We start from the raw sequence: 5,885 nt of genomic DNA on the forward strand, positions 1-5,885 counted from the left end.
CACAAGAAATTCAGGCCATACTCTGAACTTTTAGGTTACTATACTATATATAGTATATTATTCGATCAATTAGGTTACTATACTATAGTATTGTAATCTAATTGATCAAAAGAAGTTCAAAGTATGGCCTGAAATTCTATTTTGTTAGGTAATCTAATAGGTACTTATAGGTACCCATTAGATTACCTAACAAAACTAAAAAAATCAAAGAATTTTTTATAGTCTATGAAATTTATAATCAGCTGACTAGCGCATACATTTGAACTTTGCACATGCAAAGTGAGATTGAAAAAATAATAATTAAAAAATACTTACAAGTGCTGAAAAAATAACCGAATTATAAGGATAAGAAAATGTGAGCTTTTTAAAGAACCTTTTAGCAATTTTTGGATCGAGTAAATTATTCATAAAACCTTTAAAGCATTGTTAAAGAACCCAAAGGTTCTTAGAAAAACCGTTTACGCAACTTAATAACCCGAAGGTTCTTTCAAGAACTTTCAAGAAGGTTCTTTGAAGAACCAAAGAGCCACATGAAGAACCGAAAAGTTCTTTAAGGAACCGATAAGAACTCTTACTTTTTACAGTGAAAGATACTAGCTTAGAAGAAAAATGAATTAAATTTGTAAACAGAAAAGATTGGAAACCAAGCAAACGTTCAGTTATTTGCATGGATCATTTTGAAGAAAAGTATATAAAATATGGAAAACGAGTTACTTTAAAACACGAGTTAAAACCTGTTCCACTTATTTATTCTGAAGAAACTTGTATTCCATCTTCTGTAATGCCTAAAGTTTCTAACTTTCGTAAACCACCAACTAAACAAGATTCTACTATCCCAGATGAAATTCATTCATTTCAAAAAATGGATAAAACAAAAAACATTGATATGCTTCATGAATCTAACTCTCCAAATGGATTTAGTTTTCAAAGATATGAAAGTTTTGTTTTATATTATCGTTTGTTTTTTGTAGACTCCACTCCTTTTATTGAATCAATAAGTGTTGATAACAATTTGCATGTAAAACTGCATTATAAAAGTTGTCCACTTCCACTTCCTCATTGTTTTGGAACTATCAACAAATGTAAACTCACAAGTTTATCTATTTTAGATAATTTGGTGTCTTATATGCACAATCTTGTTGAAGGAAACTCCTATTATTTAGTTAATGAACTTTCAAAACTAATCTTTTTTATATCTAAAGGTTGACTTCAATATTCTTCAAAAGTGTTATGTTTTGCACTAATGCAAAGATATTCATCATCTCAGGCTTATTCGCATCTTCTGGAACAACTTCCATTACCATCAAAGTCACTATTAAAAAAGTTAGCATCAGGTAGAATTGATTCTATAAAATCATTAAAGTTATTGTTAAATGAGGACAAAATAAGCAATGATTGTGTTAATCTTTTTGATGAAATGTATCTGCAGCAATCTTGTGAATACCACAGTGGTAGATTAACTGGACAAGATAAAAAGGGTAATCTCTACAAAGGAGTAATTATCTTTATGATTGTTGGCCTTAAGAAATCAATACCTTATGTAATTAAAGCCATCCCAGAGACAAATATCACTGGAGATTATAGAGATAAATATATAGAATCACAGAATTAAAGAAATAGAGGAAAGTTTAAATACATTAAGATCTGCAGGTTTTAACATTCGAGCGTTGATTGCAGACAACCATCCAACAAATGTCTCAGCGTATTCAAAATTGCTTATCATTCATGGGTCAGACAACCCAGAAGAAAATTTTTTATCACTTATAATGATCATAAAGTTTGATATCAAACTTTATGATCATTATAAAGAAAATTTCTTTATCACTTATAATGATCATAAAGTTTGAATCTAATGTATGATAGTGTTCATTTGCTTAAAAACTTAAGAAATAATTTGATTAGTACTAAAAAGTTCATTTTCCCGCCATTTCAGTTCACTGATTACGGTTTTAATATTAAAGTGTCTGTAGGGGATATCTCTTGGGCTTTGCTTCATAGAGTACATGAAAAAGATAAAACTCTTTCAGCAAACTTAAGAAAGGCATACAAATTAGGGGAAAAGACTCTATATCCAGGTATCATTAAACAAGATGTCTACTTGGGATTAAATATATTACATGAAACAACTTTAGCTGCAATTCAAAGTTATTTTCCTAATGAATACTCAGCATAAAAATTTTTAAAAGTCTTTAATTTATGGTGGAATGTATCCAAATCAAAAATGAAATACTCTAATAATATTATAGGAAATGCAGCTGTTTTAGGCGATGGTAAGCCACAATTTTTACGTGCACTTGCTCACTGGGTTCAAGAGTGGCGAAATTTACAGTACAGTTCCACTGAAAGATATTGTCTCACAACTCAGACTTTTAATGCACTAGTAATAACATTGCAAAGTCTAATTGAAGATCTTCTATTTGAAGGATATAATTATGTTCTAACCTCACGTTTTCAAAGTGATCCATTAGAGTGACATTTTTCAAAGTATTGCCAAATGAGTGGTGGCAGGTTTCTAGTTGGATTGCACGAAGTAATTACTTCTGAGAAAATTTTGCAAATGAGATCATTATTAAAAGAGAACTTTGACTTTTGGAAACTGGATTTAAAACCTTTTCATTCAGATGTAAATCTGAATTTGATTTCAGAACTTTTTAATAATAAAATTCAGGAAAGTGAGTTAGATGAAGACAGTAAAGAGGTTACAATTTTTATTGCTGGATATATATGCAGAAAGTTACTTAAAAAAATGAAATGTGAATTGTGTACTTTATTGCTAAAAAGTGATGTCATTGACATAGATGCAGAATATATTGACCTAGTATCCAGAGGAGGTCTCTTAACTCCCTCAAAGTTACTTGCAAGTCATGTTGTTAGTTGCTTTGCTATGCTTGATGCAGTGAAACAAAGTCTACTTACGTTGGAAACTCTTGAGATCAGAAAAGTTAGCGAAAATATTTTATATGAATATAATTTGAACCAAAAATTTCTTTGTGATAGTCATTTTGAGTGGGGACTTTCTCTTGTTAATCGAACAGTAATAAATATTTTTTATAATAATGAACAAAAGATTGTAAGTGGGAGTAAACACAAAGATACTGTATTATCTTTTAAAAGGAGACAAAGAGAAAAAAATAAATAAGAAATGTAGTGAATATATATATATATATATATATATATATATATATATATATATATATATATATATATATATATATATATAAATTGTTTATACAAATAAATTGTTTTAACTACAAATTTGTTTATAATTTCAATATCGTTAATATTTTAACTTCAAATGCTATTTTATAAATGCATCTGTTATATTTTAAATGTTAAAAATTATATATTTGAAATGAACTGTAAAATATAGTTTTACTTAATATTTGATAATTGTATTACTAATTTAATATTTAACACAGATGAATTAGCTTAAAAAAAATTAAATAAGGAATACTTAATAAACTTTGGAAACGTTAAGCATTACTTTTAAAACTATTTTACATTTTAAAACACAAAAACTTAAAATACTGAAAAACTATTTATGCAACATATCCGGCCGTGTATAAAGTAGGCCATGGTTGTGTGTATAAAGTAGGCCGTGTATAAAGTAGTCCATGGGTGGAGTGAATTTTAGTTTTTTTTACAATTCGTTTAGCCTGGGTGTGCAAAAGTTGTCTATTCATTTCAGAAATACTCTGGAAAAATATCAATGCTCTAGGAAATTATCTTAAGGTTCCTCAAGACCTTTAAAATTTTAATGGGTCCCTAATATTATGTAAAAAAAAGTTTTTAAAAAGTATGTCAAAAGGTCTCAAAAGAAGCAAAATTTTATAAAAATTTCAAAAATAACAATTATTTAAAAAAAAAAATGTTATTTTATAGTTTATTGCAAAAAAAATGACTTTTTAAACTAAAAATGAAAAAAGTTTATTTTTTTTAATTATAATTTCAAAAAAATCTTTAATAATATTTTTTTATAAAATAATTGTTATTTTTGAAATTTTTATAAAATTTTGCTTCTTTTGAGACCCAACATGACATATATTTTTTTTACATAATATTAGGGACCCATTAAAATTTTAAAGGTCTTGAGGAACCTCAAGATAATTTCCTAGAGCATTGATATTTTTCCAGAGTATTTCTGAAATGAATAGACAACTTTTGCACACCCAGGCTAAACGAATTGTAAGAAAAACTAAAATTCATTCCACCCTAATGGTTACCCTTATATTAGAGTTTGCAGCATTCTAAATTGAACCAAACACTGAATTTATTAGATCAATCTTGTTTTCATATTCTTTCATTAGAGAGTTTACATTTATTCGAACTATTATTATATAATGAGCATAGTAAACAGGAGCAGAGCACTCATTGTCCAACTAGTTTTTTTAATAACTGAGAGAACTTAAACTCCCTTTGCTCAGTACTGAAATGGTCTGAGAAGATGCAGCGAATTAGTTTTATTGTGCTAATAAAATACTTTTTAATTTGCAAAAAGATAACAATTATGAATAATTGAGTATGAATCATTTTTTGAGAAACTGAAACATCAAAACACTGAATTAACATCTGTCGACAATGGCATTTTATGTTTATAAAACATATTATTTAAAATACAAATACATAGCAATCTGATGGACCATGCTTTTATTTGAATTTAATACAAAACTTATACGCATTTGTTGTAATATTGCCATAGTAATATTTAGATATGCAAACTCAGGGCCGTTCCTAGGGGAGGGGTTGACCACCGGGGAGAGCAGATCTCACTCCATTATTATTCAGGCATTCCTGATTATTACTTTGGGAAGGGGCGCTGCTACGACGTTTTTCCTGGGCACCGCCAACCCTAGGGGTGGCCCTGTTCAAACTAGAATGGTTTTGATCAGTATAAGTTTCAACTTTTGTAGTATAACCCTTACTAATTTTTTAGGAGAAATTTTTGATCTTTTTTAAGAGAAAGAATGAGGGTTTAATATAATGGCTGTCACTATTCTTTTAAGAAACAGTTGCTCTTGTCCATTAAGTTTGGCTTAAAGCTCTTTAATTCATATCGGTAAACATTCTATGCTTTAATTTTTTTTGAGCAAGCAAAGGATAAAGAATATCATCAGCAATCCTAATAAGGTTCTTCCATACATGAGTAAATTGTACAAACAGATGGTTTATCTTTTACTTACATGTAACAGTAGTGATATTTCACAAACTTTTTAGTGTTACTGTACTGCACATTATCAATAATAGATTTCCTAACCCAGTGGGCATACCTTGTTCGGGAACGATCAACAAGTCCGACGAACGTCCCCCGTACAACATTTATTTATAAATAGGATACAAAACATTTGTTTATAAATATTTATAAATAGATGTTAACGTCATTAAATTTTTTTCTTTTTATATTAATGCTTTGCCACTTACTCTGAAACGGTGCAGTTGATGCAGGTGAATGTAACATGTGATGTAGCAGTTGATGCAGGTGAATTTAGTATGCGATGTAGCAATTGATGCATGTGAATGTAGCATGTGATGTAGCAGTATTTAATAATGAGGATGATCAGTATTTAATTATGAGGATGATCAATATTTAATAATAAAGATGATCAGTATTTAATAGTGAGGATGGTCAGTAATCATGAGTTAAAAAGACTAGGTTTATTTATATTATAACTTTTTTTTATATTTAAAAAGAAGAGAATAATCTAAAATGCATTGGTTTAGGTAAAAAAGTTCCATTAAAATTTTAAATACAGTTTACAACATAATGCTTATCAAAATGCATATACAAATATTGCATATTAGCTGACCGTATCGGCAAGTATCTAAAAATAATAAACAACTAATTAAACAAAAACACGCTACAAGAATTAATAAAAATTATTATTTAA

This window comes from Hydra vulgaris, chromosome 13 (genome assembly GCF_038396675.1).
Source record: "Hydra vulgaris chromosome 13, alternate assembly HydraT2T_AEP".
Lineage (NCBI taxonomy): Eukaryota > Metazoa > Cnidaria > Hydrozoa > Anthoathecata > Hydridae > Hydra > Hydra vulgaris.